This window comes from Plecotus auritus, assembly GCF_963455305.1.
Source record: "Plecotus auritus genome assembly, chromosome: 7".
NCBI classification, from domain to species: domain Eukaryota; kingdom Metazoa; phylum Chordata; class Mammalia; order Chiroptera; family Vespertilionidae; genus Plecotus; species Plecotus auritus.
The window spans coordinates 81,311,028-81,333,501 of record NC_137774.1 but is presented as its reverse complement, the minus strand read 5'-3'; positions in this window follow the sequence as shown (position 1 = coordinate 81,333,501).

Here is a 22,474-nt window from a genome sequence, read left to right as displayed (position 1 = left end):
CAGGTAGATTGCTTTGTGTAAATGTTTAATGAGCCAAAAGTCCAGGGGAGATTTAATTGTTTAGAAAGAATTCCAAACTTCACTGGCATTCTGTAGGTGTTCTTGATAAGAAAGTTAAAGCCCATGGCAGAAGAAAGAGTTTTGAGATGCCTGAAAAAGATATAGAAAGAGAGTAACTATGTTTGTGAGGTGATTTTAGTCTTGATGTGCAGAAACTCTGGCTTAGTTGGAGAAAATGTCCTATTGAAATCTGAGAAAAATAGGGTTAAATGAAGCAGTTATTTAAAATCAATAGGAAATGATATGTTAAAAATTGCTTAATTACTTATATCTAGGAGTTCCTCATTCCATAAAATTTAAAATATAATTACAATAGAGCCATGTTGTTTTATTCCAGGAAATATTATCTAAGATACTAATTTATAAATGAACCAGATTTGCAAATTATACCATGTCAAGTTTTCCCCCCATAAAACTTCTAAGTTCTGACTAAACATTATATTTCCTAAGTCTTCTTCACATTGTTTACTTCTAGATCAGCAGCTAGATATCTTGGGAAAGGTATGTTTCCCCCAAAGTAATGTTTTTTTCATAATTCACAGGAATTCTTGCATCTTTGGATCATGTTCAAATCAGAGATGTTTGGGACCATCCATAAATTGTTAGAATCAAAAAAGATAAATGTTTGTGGTTTGCTGTATCAGCAAAAGTAATTGGCATTTGTTCTTTAATTAGACAGATTTTAATATTAAAATGATTATTGAAAAGAGAAATGTTCTTTTTAGCTTATATAGACATGGGAAGCCTATATTCTAGAATATGTGGTTATAGCCTAGTATTTATCCCTCTTTTTTTGTTAGGAAATCTTAGTTGCAGACCTAGTTTTATGAAAGAAATAGTTTTAGAGATGTCTGGCCTTGTAAATCCATATAGCTTCTCAAACTTCCATGAGAATGGGATACTTATTAAGAATAGAGATTGCCCATCACCCTTTCCCTCCCCCTCCCCCCCCCCCGCCCCCGCCCCGACACACACACACTGGAAATTTGGATTCCGTGGGACTAGATGGAGCATAGGAATTTGTGTTTTTAGCAAATGCTCCAAGCTATTCTTATCATTGAAAAAGTTTGAGAAGTGTAATGACCCCAGAGGACCACTGCTCTTTGCCCAAGGTGTGATGGTTTCAACAGGATGTCCTAGCAGAAGTCTGAAAGATATTTAAGCAACTTCCTCTTGAAGGTGCTGTGTATCCTTCTTCCTCATTGGGCATTTTGAAGATGACTATTGCTTTACCCCTGTTGTAGATAACACAGTACCATCATCCTTCCTCTTGTTTATTAGAAATATTGGAAGATATATTTTTAAAAATTTATTTATTGATTTTTTTCTAGGGAGTGAGAGAAAGAGATAGAGATAGAGATAGAGAGAGAGAGAGAGAGAGAGAGAGAGAGAGAGAGAGAGAGAAACATACTTGTTTTTCCACTTATTTATTCATTGGTTGATTTTTGTATGTTCTCTGACTGGGGAGCAAATCCAAAACCTTGATGTATCAGCATGATGCTCTAACCAACTGAACTACCAGCCAGAGGTTTGGAAGACATATTAAAAAAAAACACACAAATTGAACTTGTAGAAATGAATACTATAATGTCAGATATTTTTTTAAAAAAATACACTCAAATAGTGTTATAGCAGATTAGATGTTGCAAAATAAAATATTAGTGAACCTGAAGGTATAGTAATAGAAACTACCTAAAATGAAAAGCACATAGGAAAAACACTGGAAAAAATAGCACGAGTGAGTTATGGGAAAACTGTGAGGGGCTCACATTTGTAATATCAGTTTACAAGAATGGGTGGGCAGAGAAAAACATTTTGAGGAAATAATGGCTGAAAGAGTTTAAACTGATGGAAAGTTTAAACTGATAGATCTAAGAAGCTCAGCAAACTGCAGGCACAAGAAAGATGAAGGAAGTTTATCCAAGACATATCATCAAATTGCCTAAAATCAATGATGAAAAGAAAATCTTAAAACAGCCAGAGAAAAAACACCCATCATGTACAGAGGAGCAATAAGAATGACAGCTGATATCTTAGACACAATGTAAGAAGACAGTGGAATAACTTCAAAACAAAAAACCTGTCAACCTTGAATGCTATCCCTAGTGAAAATATCTGTCAAAAAAGGAAGGTGAAATAAAGACTTTCATGACATTTGTAATGGCTGACTTTCTTTTTACAAGGAGAACATATGATTTTTTTTATGGAATCAATTTATAAAATGGAGAAACCAGACTGTCCTTTAGGAAATTTTTTATTTTTCCTTTTTGGATGGTGCATCCTATTTTTATAAGTGAGAGGGAGAAAACACATTTTGGTGAAGTTAAAAGAAAATTTTGGCATCAATACTAGTGTCAACCAAAAACAAAGTACATTTTTCATATCCTTCTCAGATCTCTGATGAAAACACATATTCTAGGATAAGTAATCAAAAAGCCACCTTGATGCCCTGGCCAGTGTGGCTCAGTTGGCTGAGTGTCCTCCCATGCACCAAAGGTCACCAGTTCAATTTTCGGTCAGGGCACATGCTGGGGGTTGTGGGTTTGTTCCCCACTAGGGAGCATGCAGAAGACATTTCATCAATGTTTCTCATATCTGCTGTATCTCTCTCTCTCTCTCTCTCTCTCTCTCTCTCTCTCTCTCTCTTTCTTTCTCTCTCTCTCTCTCTCTTTCAGCTAATTAAGTGATAGACCTAGAAAACAATCACAACACAGTGGGATAAATATTATTAGAGTTCATCAAAGAGTTATTACATTAATTTAGCAGTAACAGGAAGTCTGGTAGGCAGACTGGTGTATAGTTAGTGCTTAAGACAAAACTCAGTAAGTCTTATAACATAACTTATGGGGTGCTACAGTAATAGAGAGAAATAAGTTATCTTTTTTTTTCCTAGAGCATTTTGAGCTATCACAATTTATTTGATAGGTATGACTACTAATATTTCTTAAATAAAAGAAGTACATACTGCTCTGGATTTCTTTTCTTATTTGAGAAGGAACCCTTTCAATGGCATCAAAGAGAGTCATGATACATGTAATAAGATGGGCATGACTTATATGATACTTAATTTACTACTGTAATGGCAACTAATTTATTTAAGTGGTAGAAGCACACATACTTGTGCTGGGAGAAATCTTAGAAGTTATTTAACCCATCCCTTACCCCCATTAAGGGGGAGAAGAGAGAGAACCAAAAACCTCTCCAATGTTGTTTAGTTAGCAGTAGGGTTCCTTGTCTCTTCCTGCAACTCCTTCCAGGCCCCTGCAGCATGAGAAAGTAAAGGGAATGAGAAATAAGTATGGAAGGCATCAGAACCACAGGTTCACTTAAAAAGTCTGAGTTGAGTAAGTGTAGAAATTAAAAGAGCAGATGTTCAGAAATAGATTCTGCAGAGAGCAGAAGGGTGGTTGCCAAGGGTTATAGAGAGGGGGAGGTTAAGGGGCTCAAACTTTTCAGTTATACAAATAAACAAGTTCTGGAGACCCACTATAGAGCATGGTGCCTATAGGTAACAATACTGTATTGTATGTTTAAAATTTGCTAAGAAGGTAGATCTTATGTTAAGTGTTCTTACCACAAATAACAACAACAATAATGGTGCAAGAGGAAACTCTGAAAAGTAATAGATATGTTTGTAGCCTTGATGGTGGTAATAGTTTCACAGTGATGTTCCTATTCCCTAAAACCGTGGTCGGCAAACTGCGGCTCACAAGCCACATGCGGCTCTTTGGTCCCTTGAGTGTGGCTCTTCCACAAAATACCATGGCCCGGGCGAGTATATTTTGAAGAAGTGGTGTTAGAAGAAGTTTTAAGTTTAAAAAATTTGGCTCTCAAAAGAAATTTCAATCGTTGTACCATTGATATTTGGCTCTGTTGACTAATGAGTTTGCTGACCACTGCCCTAAAACATCAGGTTGTACAGATTAAATATGTGTAGTTTTCTATATGGCATTATACTTCAATTAAAAAATATGTGAAATATGGAATTCAGAAAACAGGCTCCAATATAGCAGAGAGCAAAGGAAAATTCCAGGATGTGCAGCAGGTCTTGACAACCCCAGATTATAATCGGAGAAAGAAGAACTCCTAGAGGGTTGTCCTCAAAAGAGAAACATGCAAATTAACCATCACTCCACTACACCCACCAGCCAATCAGGAGGGAATATGCAAATCAGAAGGAGAAAGATGGGGGCTGTCCAGCCGCTCCAGGTGCGAAGTGGCCGGGTGGGGCAGGACGCCTGCTATGAGAGAGAGGGTGGAGGCAAAGGGATCTATAGGAGCTGCACTCTGGCCGCAGTGAAGACCAAGACTGCAGACTCTGGAGTCTGCAGCAAAGACGAAGACGGCAGACTCTGGCCGGAGTCTGCAGCAAAGTAGCGAAGACGAAGAAGGCAGACTCCAGCTGGAGTGAAGGCCTGGGTCCCAGGTCCCGGAGGAAAACCGGTGCTGGAAGCCAAGGGAAGAAAGGCCTATTGCACGAATCTCTTCGTGCAACGGGCCTCTAGTAAAAATAATAAAATGAAAGATCTCTCTCAATGTTTCTGATTTACATCCTTGCCCATCCTTTCCCCTTTCCCACTGGAGATGACTAAATTTATGTAGCCCAGGAATTCTGAGTTTGGCTGAATAGTTTCCCTCATATTATAGATTAGGAAACCCCAAGACAAGAAAAAAATGTTTCTATTATTTCAGGCATCTGGGTCCATGAACTCCAGGTGAACTGCCCACTCCCGAGATCTATAATTAAAACATGATATTAAAGTAACTCTTCATTGCTAAATGCACAGGGAATTGGAAACAGCCCATATTCATTTAAAGGTATTATAGAACATTAAGAAGTCATACTGTTGAGAATAAAATGAGTAGATTTTGAATTATCCTGAATTTAAATATGAAGATGTAATTCTAACATTTTTTTTTAAATAAGCCTAACAAATAGCACTAATATTGAGGAATGGAAGAGAAGAAAACTGAAATATATTGGTCACCTACTATGTGCCAAGTCTTGTGCTCGGCATGTGAACTCTATACAACCATATGAGGATGTTTTGTAGAAGTGATGAAAAAAATTTAGAATGCCTTCCCAAATCCTTGTGTTATTTGTTTTGTTTTCCCAACCTTAGGGATACTGATTCCCTCCTTCTTAGGAATTCTGAAACAATGGTAGGTAAGAGGCAGTGGTGAGAGAGAAGGGATATGGTTGAGGGAAGAGACAAGTCAGAGAGTTGGCCAGCTGGAGAGATTATAATTTTCCCTGGAGAATTGTGCGATGTGAGCCTCTTCTTTCACCCATGATGCTTCTGTGTTCACCCATGAGTTCTTGTTGTTATTCTGCTCCTCCTCTTCTTCCATTTCCTCTTCTCCTTCCCCAACCCCCCATCCCGCCTGTTCTGTCTTCTCCAAATCCTACTCCAACAACAACTTCCTCCCCTCTTTCTCCTTTCTCTCCTTCCCTTCCTCCCCATCTTATTCTCCTCCTCCTCCTTCTTCATACAGCTGAGAAAACAGACACAGAAAAGTTTGCTTACTTGCCCAAGTTCATATATACAGTAATTTTTTGGGCCAACATTTTGTCCTGACTAAAGGGCCTGTGCTTTGCATACTCTAATAGATAATTATATTGCACTTACAATTTATAAAAGTACTGGCCACTCCACAATTTCTTTGTTTCTTGGCTCTGTTTTCTTATAAAGCAGAACTACCATATCAGCCTTGAATTGCCAATCTATAGATATTTATATGACAGATAAATAAATATGATTTAGTTTCAACCATTGATTTCTGTTGCAGTCAAACCTAATTTAAGTCAAAATTATTTTTAGTCTCTGTTTTCACAGAACATTCTATTTTCTCTTAATAAATACAGATTGAGAACCTACTGGATGCCTAGTACTATTCTAGTTTCTGGGGATAGAATAATGAAGAATAATAAACACAAATTCAGTGGAATGCCGATTGGGAAATATCAAGGAAAGCGATTTGTTATTCAAGGCATTAAAGTCAATTATTAATTAACTAGTATATAAAGGTGGAGTTAAAAATCATATTAGCAAAATGAAATCTGGGACACTGTGGGAGTGAGATAAAGGGCAACTGAAGGAGATTTCAATGTGGGGAGCCCTAGGCATTTGGGGGAAATCAATAAAGGTTGAAGCTATAAAACAAGGTAGAATAGCGTAGTTGAGAAAGATAAATTGCTTCTTTTCCAAGTTTGCCTCAGTCTTTGGGGCCAGTGACATGGGCTTTCAATGCCAAGTGTGAACTGAGTTTCCCCATTCTACCTGGACCCTGTCACTTTTTCTATTTTAGCTTATCTGACATATTTTGGGAAGGAAAAGAAGGTTCATTATCTAGTGCTCCATGAATAGCCAGCCTTTTATATGGTTCTAAGAGGGCCTGTAGAACTCACTTTTTGACTACAACATAGATGAGATATCACAGGCTTAAAATAACTTAGTGTCACTAGGGTCACTTCTGAAGATGTTCTCGGCCAAGAGCTGTCATTCATCCTATAGGGGAAAAAATTCTCAAAGCTCTTAGTAGCACAGGAATAAAGGCAGATGGAGAGAGCGAGAAAGAGCTCAATACCCAGCATCTTCATCCAAAAATATCTACTGTCAGGATATTGTTCCGATGGCTGGAACCTCAGGAAGAGAAGGAAATGGAGTCAGGAGGAGGTGGGAAGACAGGACAGATGGAAACGCAGGGCTCCTCACGTTCTTTAGGAAGCGGATGCTTCTCCAATTATCCACTTATTTCATAGATGTTTACTGAATACCTATTATGTGCTATACAATGATCAAAAAACAGACATGGTCTCTGCCCCTATGCATCTCCCCAACCAGCAGAATGTGAAATAGTCAAGAGCAAGAGAACCTGGGAGGTTGCAGGAAAAGGCAAAGAAATAACTTTTTTTTTTTTTTGAGTGCCTATACTCCTCTTAGTTAATTCCCACAAAGACTAGGAAAGATATTATTATTATCACTATTCTCATTGTAGAGGAGACAAGGGCTCAGAAAATTTAGGTAATTGCCCCAAACTGTTGTTAAGTAAGAAACAGAAACAGAATTCTAACCTGGGTCAGTCTGACTCCATTACTTAAGTAAGTTGAGGTTAAATGAATGTCATGTGTCATTTTTTGTTTTATCACAAGTAAGGGTTTATCCTGAGCTGAATATCACACTTAAAAATTAAAGTCATATGGTAATGACATTAGAGATGTTTGGGTTATGCTCTTGGTAATTTCATTTGGTTGCATTTTATTGCCAGGGCTTTGGAATCAACAAATGGCTGCTAAGAATTTTCATTATAGTCACAGTTTATGGTTCAGATCTTTGGACTGTTCTCCTGATCACAAAGTAATGGGACAGATTTTAGTAATTCAATCAAATCAGACATATCTATATTAATAGGTAAAAGTACTGTTATTACTTAAGTAATGGAGTCAGACTGACCTAGGTTAGAACTCTGTTTGTTTCTTACTTAGCAACAATTTGGGACAGTTACCTAACCTTTCTGAGTCCTGGTCTCCTGATAAAGCACCCTAAGCTCTAGCCACTGTTCTAAGTGCTTTTCTTTGATCACCTCATTTAACTCCTTTGAAGTAGGTCTTATTAGCATCATTCCCATCTTCCAGATGGAGACATTTGACTCAGACAACATGGCTGGCAAATGACAGAGGCAGGATTTGAACCTAAGAATTTTTTGCACCAGAGCTCAGTGTATAGTCTTCCACCTTCTTCCAATGGAAAGTCCTCTGCCTTTTATCTGATTATGCTAATCAGGATTAAATAATATTTGTAGAAGACTGTCCTGGGGAGTATATTTAAAAAAAGAGATCAATTTCTGTTTGGGTCCATTATTTATATCCTCATATTTGAGCATCTAGATGGGGATTGAGATCACAATCTGGTCAGGCTTGGGAAACCTCCAGTCCAGGTTATTAGAGGGTTCCTCTCCGGGTGTCAGTTGGTTAGATATTAGCCCTGAGGGTCAGCAGAGCTTGTGACTTCCTGAGAAGGACATCTTGGCTCTACCCTGTGTCTGACTGCTATCCAGTACACCGTCTGGGAACCCGGCTGATTGATTGCTTGTCACCCAAGCTAGTAGAATCCATTGGTTTTCCTGTTTCTCTTTTCAAAGCCTAGAAATGACTTCACCAATATGCCCTGAACAGGTCAAAGCAAAGCTATGGCATTTCCATTTAACTTGTGCCTTCCCCCACCATACTTCCCTTGTTGACTCCAAGATATACCCAGACCAAAGAACCCCCCTGGAGGAATGTTTGATAGACGAGGTTTGACAGGCTTTACACACAGAATACATGCTAAGTGGTTCAGATTTGCTTTAACCAGGGCCTGGCTGCTCTCAAATGTTTTCAGCAGAAGATGAAAAAGTGAATCTGAACCAAGTGAAGAATGAGGGGCGCCCCCACTGGAAAGGAGAAGCTGTATTCCGAACAAGGAGAGGTGCCACTGAGAGAAAGGAAAATCGGATTCTTTTCAGGAATTGAATAAGAATTCTGAGTTTCCTGCAGACAAAATAAAAGCTGTGTTTGTAGCTGGCTGGTGTGAAAGGATTTCAATATAAAATGAAACCAGAGGACAGAAAATGGAAAAATCTCGGTTTTGTGCCCTCAGGAAAACAAAACAAGGAGAGACTGACATCCCGTCAATGCCCGAGTTGCAGAAAACTGATAATATCGGCATTTTCTCAAATAATAGGGAATTCATCAGGGGTTGTCTCATCACAAATTTTGCTAATGGTTTCCAGAGACTTGAACCAGAAATATCCCTGCTTGGGTTGATCTCACAAAATAATCTAAATTGAGCTCTTTTTTTGGGATATGACTGGACTGGCTTTGTTTGCATGGGGAATTTTCAAAGATGGACTGCCTTTGTTTTGATTTAAACCGACCCTCACTCACCTCTTCCCTCTTTACATACCTGCCCATAAATACAGCCCACCCCAAACCCTCAGTGGACTCACCTATAGCTTACTACAGTTTTTGTTTTCAGAGTTGCAATTCCTCTGCTATTCCCAAGTCAACTCATCTTTTCGACAATTTTCAACTGGCCTCAGTTTGGCTCTTTATTTAGGTTTACACTGGGACTTTACCTAAAAAATGTACAGAGAGAACAAAAAAGAGAAAGAAAGAAAAAGCTGGAAGATTAAAGTGGAGGAGAGAGAGAGAGAGACTATAAATATGAATAAAAAGGAAAACAACAACAAAACACCACAGGTCTTAAAAAACATACCAGGAGCAATCTTTTATTTTTCCCTTTTTCCACCACTCTTGTTTCCTCCTGGGTTGCTCAGGGCCATTGACACAAGTGTTGCATCCAAACTTGTCCTGGTTAGATATCGCCTAGTGTTCTCAATTGTTTTTAACTCTGTGCCTCTCACCCTAACCAATACTTGCTGGTCCTGAAGATGTTAGAAGAGAGGAAAGTGCCTTGAGAATCAGAAAAATGTTGGCTCAAACTCCAAATCTGCCATACTCTTGACTGTGTGAATCCCTTCCCTGTGCCAGGACTCAGTGTCCTCCTCAGGGAAATGAAGGGATGGATAAAATAAGGTACACCATCCTTTCTTGCTGTAAGAGTCTATGACGCTATTTGAATGGCCATATACTTCCCACGGGTCTCTTCTCCCTGTTGGCTCTGGTGAACATGCCAGTGTCTTAGCTTCCCTGAGTTTCAGAATTATCTGAAGTGGTTGCTGAAATTAAAAATTCCCAGCCCCTATCCCAATCCATTGCTTCAGAATCTCCGGGGCAGGATCCTGGGAAGTGGGGAGAAACATCAAGTGTCACTAGGGATTTTCGTCTTCAAGGAAGTTTGGAAAACAAGATGCTAAGCTAATTGGATTTTATGCCTGATATAGGTTGATGTGCTGTTTGTCCTAGTTAAAATATTTACATTTTAAAGGGGCCTCAATGGCCTAAACCCAAAGTTTATCAGTGTTAGAATAGTTTATTGGTGTTAGTGAGAATAACATAGGGTGTGGAGGAAGCGTTTATTGCAAGCCTCCTGGATGCCTGGAAACAGCTCATTGTCACATACTCTGTCTTGTTCACCTCTCACTAACTGTGTGAACTTGGCCAGGCAACCTACTTAACTTCTCCATGACTCAGTTTCCTTGTCTGTAACATGGGGTAAAAATTGTACCTACTTTACTCATTGTTGGGAAAGTTATAGAAGTTTAGCACAGCACCCAGCACATAGTAAGCACTCAACACGTATTCTTTCCAATGGGCCCTAGGAGAAATATATTATCATCTCCATTTTACAGATTTGGAAAGTAGACTCATATGGGTCAAATTCATTGCCAACATGGATTTTATAGGTAATTTGTAAGTGATGCAAGTGGGATTTGAACCCAGACCTATGCTGGTCCTGAAACTTCTGTTCCTTTGTCTACACCATATGGTCACCTACTGAAGCTGATTGGCAAGGCAGTCCTTATTCAATTCCAAAACTGATTGGATCAAAGTTGTTGTTGGGTGATCCTTTCCTGTTGGTGGAATAGCCTCTGGATGGCACCCTTTTTAGGCTCTCAGATGGCGTTCATGGTTTGGCTCAAGGCAGTTGTGCAGACTGCCTTGGAGGATTGGTATTTCATCACATTCCTTCCTGGCTGGCTCAGCTCGGGCTGCATCAGGCGTGATATGCATTTCTAGTTTGAGCTCTTGTTTATGACGGGCAGTTTCCACAAACCCATGGAGAAGCAGAGATTTCTATCCTAGATGCAACTGTTTGAATTACTTTCTGGGCCTGAGACTGGGGCCATGGGTTGGCTTCTCTGTGTTCATATCTGTTCCAGGTGCAGAATTTGCATACTGTGTGGCTGTCTCACTCTTCCCAGTATTTCACATCGATGGCAGTGGGTTTGCACACCTGCCAGGCTCAGCTGAGATAACTCACATTTATAGAGTACTTAATGTCTGTGTCCTGGCCAGATTCATATGGTAAAGCCCTAATCCCCAAGGTGATGGTATTTGCAGGTGGGGCCTCCAAAGAAGTGATTAAGGTTAAGTGTGGTCATGGTCCCCTTATAAGGGTTAGTATCCTTATAAGAAGAGGTAGAGAGACCAGAGTCCCTCACCCTTTTCACATGTGAGGACACAGGAAGAGGACAGCCACCTGCAAGACAGGCAAAGAAAGGGCCTTCACCAGAACTCCATCTTGCTGGCACCCTGACCTTAGACTTCTAGGCTCCAGAATTGTGAGAACTAAGTTTCTATTGTTTAAGCTATCCAATAGATGGTATTCTGTTATGGTAGCCTGACCCGACTAAGACAGAGAGCTATGCTAGTCTTTGCCTACATAAGCCAATCCAGATGTGTTGATTCATTCCAATATTGCTCAGGTAGGAACACAGCTGTTGACTTGAGCAAAGCATAGGAAGTGAAGCAGTAGATGACTCAAGGTGGCTGGAGAGGTTGGAGAGATAACTTTGAAGGATAGGAAAGTCAGGGACATTGGTGTCCCCACCTGTCCTTGTATGCTCATTGTATTTCAGGTCAGAGGATCTCAATTTGTTTTGAAATTAGTCCTCTTTAAAATGGTACACTTTAAATTGTAAATTTTTATATCATGTGAAATTTACCTCAAAGGAACGTTTAAAATGCTTTGTCACATCAAAGTAGGGGAATGGATAAGTAAAATGTGATTTTTATACAATAGAATACTTTATAGCAGTGATGACAGATGTATAAATATGAATAGATCTTCAAAAAACAATGTCAAGGAAAAGGTGAAGATTGCAGAGAGATACCACTATAAGTAGATAAAAACACACAAAACAATGTATATATGCACACCACTTCAGCGATAGGTAGAATAAAATCATGCATTAGAAGGATAAAATACATGGAATTGGGGAGGGGTTAAAAGGAGATTTTAATGGTTTTGAGTATTTTTGATTTAAATATAATCAGACTCAAAAATAATCAGACATTCACTTTTGTTAATTTTAAATTGTGAGTTACTAGGCATTGGTTATGTTATCCTCTATAATCTATACTAATAAAATGGTAATATGCTAATTAGACCAGGAGACCTTCTGGGAGACCTTCCGGACATCCTTCCAGGCAAAGCTATGGTGGTGGGGCTGAGGCAGAGGTGGTTAGGGAAGATCAGGCCAGGAGGGGAGGGCAGTTGGGGGCGAGCAGGCTGGCAGGGAGGGCCAGTTAGGGGTGAGCAGACCAGCGGGGGGTGCAGTAGGGGGTGACAGGCCAGCAGGGGGGGCCAGTTGGGGGCGAGCAGGCCGGCAAGTGGGGGGGCAGTTGGGGGTGAGCAGGCCGGCAAGTGGGGGCAATTGGGGCGAGCATGCCAGCAGGCAGAGTGGTTAGGGGCGATCAGGCAGGCAGGCAGAGAGGTCAGGGCAGCTGTGGGCAAACTACGGCCCGCGGGCCGGATCCGGCTGTTCTATCCGGTTCTCTTGCTCTCCCCTCTGCTCCTTTACTTTGAATTTATATTAGTTCACACAAACACTCCATCCATGCTTTTGTTCTGGCCCTCCGGTCCAGTTTAAGAACCCACTGTGGCCCTAGAGTCAAAAAGTTTGCCCACCCCTGGGTTAGGGGCAATCAGGCAGTCAGGCAGGCGAGCGGTTAGGAGCCAGCGGTCTCAGATTGTGAGAGGGATGTCCTGATCTTGGGCCTAAACTGGCAGTCAGACATCAGTTGGACATCCCCCAAGGGGTCCCCGATTAGAGAGGGTGCAGGCTGGGCTGAGGGACACACCCCCTGTGCACAAATTTCATGCACCAGGCCACTAGTCTTTATATATAAAAGGCTAAGTGACTGTCCAAACATCCAACCAGCCAGAACATATGACACACACTGACCACCAGGGGACAGACACTCAATCCAAGAGCTGCCAAGCTGTGGTGACTTGGCAGCGGTGGTTCTTGGGTGACACACCCCAGAATCAGAGAGGAGGGAGCCCAATTCCTCGCGGGGCCATACAATTCCACCTTTGGCCATGGGTTATGTTGCTGCTGGGGCACTGTCGGCCCAAATCTGGTTTACTGCACACTTGAATTTGCGTTCCACACCCTGTACGACAGCAACTTTGCAGAATGCCCTCTTGTACTCCAGGACCCCTATCTATCTATCTATCTATCTATCTATCTATCTATCTAAAAGGCTCTGTTGTTATTATATCACGTTGTTATGGTTTATTTATTAATCAATTTATATATTATTTTCATGTACAGTTTGCTAATTTTCTTTCATCTCTGACACTTCTATTATAGAGAAAGGGTGAATAATGATATTAAAATATTTCTTCTAATTAATTTCCTTTCAATGTGTGCGAATCCATGCACTGGGTCACTCATTTTTAAATATTTAATTCTCTCACTCAAAATAATGCTTGTAAAAAAAATAATGCTTGTACATGCATAGAAAATTTCTAGAAAGCTCAAAGAAATTGGCTGCAGTGCTGGATTTGGAGAGAGGAACTGGTAGACTAGGGGATCAGAGATAGGAATAAAACTCATTTCAGCTACTTGAACTTGGGGAAGTTACTTAAAATTTCTGTGCTTCTTTAAATCTCATAAAAGGTAACAGTAGAACCTAATCATAGGGATATAGTGAGAGTGAAATGAATTAATGCAGAAAAGTACTCAGAATTCAGGGCATAAAATTTGTGCTTAGTAATTAGTAGCTGCTATCTTTATTATTCTTACACTAGGGGCCCAGTGCACAAATTCGTGCACCCTGAAAGCAACAGTCGGCCACAAGGCTAAGGTGGGCACAGGGGTGGGTCTTGGCCCATCCTTTGTGCCCCCAACCGGCCCCTCCCGCTGCAGCACCCAGTCACCTGTCTGCCAGCAGCCCCGCTCCTGCCACTGCCACTCCCACACGCTGACAGCACAGGCCCTGCTCATACCACTGACTGTGTGGAGCGATTGGGGCCTGCACCAGCAGTGGGTATGAGCAGGGCTGGAGCCGTCAGCAGGTGCAAGTGGTGGCTGCTGCCCTGATCACCCCTCAGGAGCAGGGGGAGGTAGAGAAGCCCTCAGGGGCGATTGGGGCTGGCGCCAGGTGCCAGCAGCAGATGCAAGCAGCAGCTCCAGCACCAGCTCCAGCACCAGCAGCAGGTGTGAGCAGGGCAGGCACCGGCTGCAGGTGCAAGTGCCTAGAGGGACTATGTCACGCAGGAGCAAAGAATTTTCAGTAAACACCAGAGGTTTGCCCCGATGACAGCGACTGGCGCCCTCACTCAGCTGCTCTACTATCCTAGCGTGGCCAATGCCTGCCATGTTCCGCACTCTGCCACCTGCTGCTGACACCCGTCATGTTCCACACATGCCCCCTGGTGTTCAGTACATGTCATAGCAACTGGTTGTTCAGTTGTTTGGTCTATTTGCATATTAGGGTTTTATATATATATAGATAGGCATGATTGATTATATCATTGCCCATGTGAATGGCTCAGTCTCCAGGCCCCTTACCTGCTCTGGTTGGGCAGCTGAAAATTCCAACCCTCTAATTATGTGTTTGTTTGTTTTTTCTGGTAACCAATCACTTCCCCCCAACTCCAGGTATCTAGGGGCCCTGCCTAGGTCACCTTATTAGCATACAATGACACTGCTATCACTCAAGACATGTTGGGGGCTTTTGAAGCTCCTGGCCAGAAATGGGGGACAAAAGCCATACAATTTACTCTTAATTTAATGTTATTTTTCATGGCGAATGTTGCTATTATAACAATGTCCTAATATGGGTGCCTAGCATTGTATTTCACTCATCAAAGGTGCTATTTATTTGATGATTCTCAATCTCCTTGGGTTTATGAATAAAATAATACCCATGTTCTTTGTCTTTGGATTTCATACATGTGTGTGTGTTTTTCTCCCACCTTGGTTTTTGTCTAGGTTAGGACAACTCCATGTGGCCGATCAGGACTGGGTGAGATGGGCTGGACATGCCCTGGAGCCCTCCCGTGACCCCTCCCCAGCCCTGATCATGCACCGGTGGTATCCCTCCGCCTGGCCTGTGCCCTCTCACAATCTGGGAACCCTTGGGGGATGTCAGAGAGATTTTGGCCTGATCCCCACAGGCCAGGCCAAGGGACCCCACCAGTGCACAAATCTGTGCACCAGGCATCTAGTTCAATAATAAAATCATATTGGAATATAACCCAAAGTATAAAATAAATATCCACCTGTCCATGCTGATATAAATAAGTAGATAGATAGATAGATAGATAAACAAAACAGGCAAATCTCTCATGCAGACACATTTTAAATAATTTATGTGGATATTTCCTCTTTGAGGAAGGGGAGCTTCAATCTTCACTCTTTAAATGTGGGCTCCATTTGGTGACTTCCTTCCAAAGAGTAGAGTGTGGAAAGGGAGAATAAGAGCGACTTTATAGTGGAGAAATCTGGAAAATGACTCAGCCAGCTGACCAAGGTTCTCATCAACATCAATGTCATCTTGAAAGCCTGTACCCTTGATATTGTGGCACTTGATCCTTGTGTTCTTCCTCCTACAAACCCTTAACCCCAGTGTAATCATGAGAAAAACATCAGACACACCCTAATGAGAGGCATTCTACAAAATACTTGACCACTACTCCTCAAACTGTCAAGTTCATCCAAAATAAGGTAAGCCTGAGAAACGGTCACAGCCCAGAGGAGCTTAAGGAGAACATAACAACTAAATGTAATGTGGTACCCTGAATGGGATCTGGGAACAGAAGAAGGACCCTAGGTAAAAACCAAATAAATAGGAATAAACGATGGGCTCCAGAGTCAATAATAATGTGTAAGGTTATTGGTTCAGTAACTGTGACAAAGACACCATATTAATGTAAAATGTTAATAATAGGGGGCCTGGATGTGGGGTATGTAGGGATTCTGTACTACCTTCACCATTCTTCTGTAAATCCAAACCTATGCTAAAATAAGGAGCTTATTTTAAAAAGTACCCAGCAATTTTCTTTCTTCCTCCCTTTGCAATGTTCCAGACTAAAGGGAAAGAAGAAAATAATCTATTCTATCACAGTTACAAAACCCATTCAGTGTGCTGTTCAAGTCACATGGGATCATCTTAAGGTGTGACTTTCTAATAGGTTTAACATTTTCAGGTGGTATTTACATGTTAAACGAGGCTGTTATTTACTTATATCTCAAAATCAAATACCCAAGGAGATATTTCTGAGCTGAGTATTTTTGAGGTTGTGTACTTATGACTTCCACAAGCAATCCACAGACAAAGTTGATGGCTTTTGACACAAATAATATTAAATAAATTTTTAAATAAAATTTCAGTAAGGACAAAAGAAAGATCTTGGGCACTGATATCAGGTGAACCTGGGTTCTAATAACTTTGTGATGTAGGCCATGCTACTTAATTGCTCTGCACCTCAGTTTCTTTACTTTAAGTAGAGATAATAAAAGACTTATCGTGGTGCCTATATGACATAATACATATAAAATACGTGGTGCCTAGCACATAGGAGAGTTTGTTTTTTTAAAAGATAGTTATTATTGTGTTGTTGTCATCATCATGACCGTCATGATTATCATAAATGGCACTGCCATTTTTCAGCTGAGTCACCTGGAGCAAATTAATCAACATCTCTCAGCTTCAGTTTGCTTGCATAAAATGGTGATAAAAGGATATATTCTATATAGAGTTGCTATGGAGGTTAAGTGAAGGTATATTTTTTATTGTTTTGTTTTTTTTGTGTGTGTGGACTAACACAGTTGTTAGTTTTTGTCTACCTGTCTCTGTCCACCATCCATCCACTTATCCATCTATCCTCCCATCCACCAATCCATCCATCTTATCCTTTCATCCACCTATCCATCAATCCATCCACCCATCCACCTATCCATCCATCCATCCATCCACCCACCCACTCACCCATCCATGCTTATATCTATACATCTATCTTTAACATTTAATGAATAGTCTATATTCTCCTATACTTGATTAACAAAACAGTGCTGGAAAATTTCCTGTACAGGTAATTGTTTTTAACAGAGTAAAAAGGAATGAGTTTTGAAAAAGCTCAAAGGCCTTCTTTGATATTCATGTATTCCAGAAAAAATTCTCAAATAATGCATATAAATGAAGGAAGCTTTAACCTGCAATAATTAAAGGAAAATTATTGGTTTTGAATTATATTGAAACTGTGGGTTTATTACATTTCCTGTGCCTTGAAGTTAGAATATAAAATAAAGGCAAGGTCAGGGAGATTGCCTCTACTTAAAGGTTACTCCTAATTAATAACTTTTTGAATTAAAAAATTGTTGGTGTTTTCTTGCCAGTGGCACTGTGGCTAGCTGAGAAACCATTAATAATTCTGGAAGCTTTGAAGCCTGAAGCCAGGAATACTTCTTATTTTTCAATGCAATTGCCCTTCTCACAGCATCCTTGCAAGCAGTCCGTCAATAAATATTCAAAACTTCATGGTTGCATTGCGATAAGCTACCGAAATATGCTTTGGTTTAATATCCTTTGTTATTCTGGTCATTGGCATCGCCTGAGACCACACACTGATTTCTCCCTCCGGTGACACAGAGACCCAGTTTTCCCTCATATTCCAGCCAGTAAACAGGCAGACATAATGGTTCAAGTGCTTGGTTGAGTCCAATACTGAAATCTTTTGGATTAACTGGGAATTGAGTGTGAAAATGAAGGGAAGGGAAAGAATAGGAAGTGGACCTAGGATTGAATCCTGAGAAACTGATCTTTGGAGTCAAGTAGAGGGGGAAGAGCAACAATAGGTGTAAAGGCATGGTGATGAAGGAGAGAGGAGAACAATGTTCTAGAAGCCAGCAGAGCACAGCACTTCAAGGAGAGTCTGAATAAAAACCATCAGAATATGGGCATTGATTTGACAATATGGAAGTCATTGATAATATTGGCAAGAGAAATTTCCATGGGGGGAGAAGGGAAGGGTGCTAAGGTGGAGAGGTGAATGGAAAGTGAGGATGTGGGGAAAATACATGCTTTTTTTGGTATTTCATAATTAAATAAAAGAAATAATTTTTAAAGCCAATATCAAAAACTGTATTTCGAGTCAGAACTGAAAGCAACAAATGAACAAACAAGAAAAACAAACAAACAAAAACTCATAGTCACAGACAACAGTATGGTGGTTATTAGAGGGAAGGGTGTGGGGCATAGTTAGAGGTAAAGGGGGTCAAATATATGGTGATGGAAGAAGATTTGACTTTGGGTGGTGGGCACACAATGCAATATATAGATGATGGATCATAGAATTGCACACTAAAACCCTATATAATCTTGTTAAACAAGGTCACTCCAATAAATTTAATTTAAAAAAACAAAAAAAAATCCCATAAAAAACAAACAAACACAAAAAACTTTATTTGGGCGCGCGCGCGCACACACACACACACACACACACACACACACACACACACCTCACATTTCATTTGTCCTAGACTCTCGATTCCAATAATTACAGGCTGTTGTTGTTCCTTGTGATTAAGCCCCTGTGGATGACATGGGCTGTGAACGCAGGTCCATAGGCTCTCAATGCTGCTCCCACCCCACCCTGCCCACCTTTCCAGGGCACCATGATATATTCTTTTATAACTTTTTATTGTATCTTTATAATTTATATTCCTTTGTTACTCTCCTTCTGGGACATCATTTTAAGGTCAACACTTGGAGAAACTGGCTCTCAACACTCATTGCACAGTAGAGTGAGGTCTTCCTTCCTTCCTTCCTTCCATGGTCCTTACCTGACCATTTGGTAAGAAGACAAGTTCTTCCTATGTTGTACAGGGCTCTACATGACCACCTGACTCCTGGCCCCTCTCGGAACCTCTCTCGTCACTTTCCCGCTTGTCACAGTCCTATTGGCTTCCCTGGGGATCCTCAGGGCCTTTGCACTGCTCTTCTCTCTGCCTTAGACATTTCGCCCAATAAGTTACATGGTTGACTCCCTAACTTCATCTGTAACTCTGCCCAAATGTCACCCCCTCAAATATCACCTTCCTTAACATTCCCAGCAACTCTTGTCTCTCTTTGCCCCTTACTCTGATTTATATTTTTCATAGTACTTATATATCCTTGGTTGTATTGTTTATTTGATGTTTGTTTATTGACTGTTTCTGTACTGCTCTTCTCGCACCCAAAAGTGAGCTTCATGTGTTAGTCACTAGGTACAAAGTAGGTATTCAATAAGTAGTTGTTGATTGAGTAAAAGAATATTGCTGATTTTGTCCCTGACTTTAAAATGATTTTTATCATCTTTTATCTTTATTCGTAGTTACTAAGTAAAGCACCACAGAGTCCTGGATTTGGGGGAAGATACCTAGGTCAGTATCTTCCACCACTTCTGTGTTATTAGGTGAATCTGTGAAAAAGAAGTCCCAGAAGCATGTTTAGAAAGTTCTGCAAATTCCGCTATTAGAGAAGTACAATGTACATTAACATAGGTCGGCAAGAAATTTTACCATAAAGAAAGTCGTTTAACCCAGCACCAACTGGGCAATTTGCCTAAAGATATTTTCAGATGATGACATATTTTATTTCTTTATACATTTCCATGGTACTCTTATTATGGGGAATATATAGAAATGCATAAATGCACAATACAGCATAGCAGGGATCAGTGGGGTACAGTAAGTAAGAGCACAGACTCTGAGGCCAGGTCTGCCTTGGTTATATTCTGGCCCCATGGCTTCCAGCTGTGTAATTTTGGGCAAGTTATTGAATCATTCTCTGACTCAGTTTCCTCATGTGCAAAGTGAGGATGATAATAGTAGGGTCTTGCTCACCCAGGTGGAATGAGGATTAAATGGGTTAATTCATATAAGTACTTAAAGAAATGCCTGATTTATGCCTGGCCAGAGTGGCTCAGTTAGTTGAGCATCATCCTGTGCACCAAAAGGTTGCCGGTTTGATTCCCGGTCAGGGCACATAACTGGGTTGCAGGCTCCATCTCCAGTTGGGGCATATGTGGAAGGCAGTGGGCCATTGTTTCTCTTTCACATCTTCTCTCACCTCTCTCTTTCTCTCTCTCTCTCTCTTTCCATGTCATCAGGGGAAGATTAAAAAAAAAAAAGAAATAGCTGACTTATAATAAGCACCACTAGCTTTAGCTGGTATTACATATACATTTTTCGATAAATCTAAGTGACCGAATACAATTTGGTCTTCAAACTCTTTATATTCTGTATCTTACTCCGTTTAAGCTAAGTAGCCTGAATAACACATACTGAGGAACTTATAAACAGCAGACATTTATTTCTCACAGTTCTGGAGGCTGAAGTCTGAGATCGAGGCATCAGCATGGTCCCATTCTAGTGAGGGTCCTCTCCCTGCTTCTTAGATAGCATCTTTTTGTTTTGTCCTCACATGGAGGAAGGGGAATGGATCTCTGTGGGGTCTCTTTTATAAGGGCACTAATCCCACTCATGAGGACTCTAACCTCATGACCTAATCACCCTACCAAACCCCCCACCTTCTGTACCATCACCTTGGTGGTTAGGATTTCAACATATGAATTTGTTGTGTGTGTGGTGGGGGGTGTTGCACAAAATTCAGACTATAGCACTCTGAAAACTGCGGAAAGCAAAGGGGTTTTCACTTCATTAAGCTTTGAAAGCTTAATGATCTCACATGACCTCTTGATTTCTTTCTCACTTATAAACAAACTTTAAGAATATTCAAAATAATAATGATTTCCTGGCTATGCAGATATGCAATTGTCTTTCATAAACATATTGTTTCCCTCTGTCTCTGCTTTAGTATCTGGTGTCTGGCAGTCTATCCTCTGTGTCTTTATTTTTCTCTGTTGTCTGTCTCTGTCTTTATCTCAGCCTCTGTCCGTTTCTATTTTTATGTATATCTCTGTCTGTCTTTGTCTTTATCTCTCCCTCTGTCTTTGTCTGCTTTTCTATATTCCTTTGTCTCTCTTTTTTTTCAATGTCTCTCTCATGCACACAAAATAATAGTCATGTGTGTGTGTGTGTGTGTGTGTGTGTGTGTGTGTGTGTGTGTGTGTATGAGTGTTTTCCCAGACATGACTCTGCTACTTCTACTTTTTCACCTTAAACCAACTCTTCTCTCCCTTTATCACTAGGGGGTGAGATTCCATTAGACACACATCCATTGTCCTCTTGACCTGAGCTCTCTGAGTTGGGTAAAGTGGAAGATGAGGGTCCCTCTACATGGCTTGTTTTTCTCTAAATCGGCATTGTAAACATGTCAGTGTTTATTTAGCAAAGTGTTCAATTTGGAAAGACACCCCCCCTCCTTGATATCCCGTTAAAATTACCCATTTGTGGTTCAGTCTTTGTCTTTTTTTTTTTCCACTCAGCCCCACCCACCCAAGTTCTATCACCTTTCTCTGCTTTTTCATTATCTTTAGTGCTTTTATTCCCATCCACAGCTTTTGTTGCTACCTAGCAATTTGTTTCAGGGTGTTCAGCCTCTTAGAATTTGAAGAGAATAGCACCCAGACAATAAGCGTTAGTTGGAAGGTCCCATCTTCTGTCTGCATTGTTTCTTGGTGGGAAGAATGAAATACAAACCCAAATTCTAGGATCTTCTAATTCATTGTGAGCATAAAACCTGTGGTCTTCATTTGAAGCAAGGACTTTGATGCCAGCATTTTAATCCAGTTTGTTCAGAGTGGATTGGAAGTTGATTTTCAGGATATCTGAATAGTATCTAGATTCTAGACGGGGTATTCCTGTCATGGAGGGATCTGTTTTTGTGGGTTACAAAAATATGCCAGAAACATTTTGACCTATATAATCTGTCTTTGGAAAGTGGTTTCGACATGTGTGACACATTTAGATTGCCTTGTAGAAACACAATCTTTATTTGACATTTTTCATATTTTGAACACTCCATGTTGACGTTTTTATCAGATGGGTTGTTTTCATTGGCAGTGGGAGTTTGCAAACTAATGAAGAAAATAAGAAAGGAAATTAGCTTGAAGCCGCTGAGTATTTGCGACCAGAAGGTAAATGAAGGAGGTACCGGTGTCTAGAAATAATTACCATCACCGCCACAGTCCTCCATTAGCGCTGGCAAAAGACCCAGGGTCTGACAGTTAAATTAAAGCTTGCAACCTAGTGAAAAAATTAGCAGCAGAAAGCTTGGATTCTGGTAACATCCCACTGCTTGCCACTTACTTTAGGACTTGACAACTTTGCTCCATTCATAAGATTCATTGGGGGATAAGACTGCTTCGAAGATGTAGAAAGCAAATTCATCTATCACAGGCAGTGTTTACAAAGCAATGGCCCAACCAGTTTGCCATTAAAGTACAAGCTTGCTCAGTGAAATTCTCCTTTTATTATGTGGCGTTGGATGATGACTGGAGTCTGGGCTTTGGAGTCAGACAGACCTGAGGGGAAAGCCCAGTTCCAACACTTCCTGGCTGTGTGTCTTTCGGCT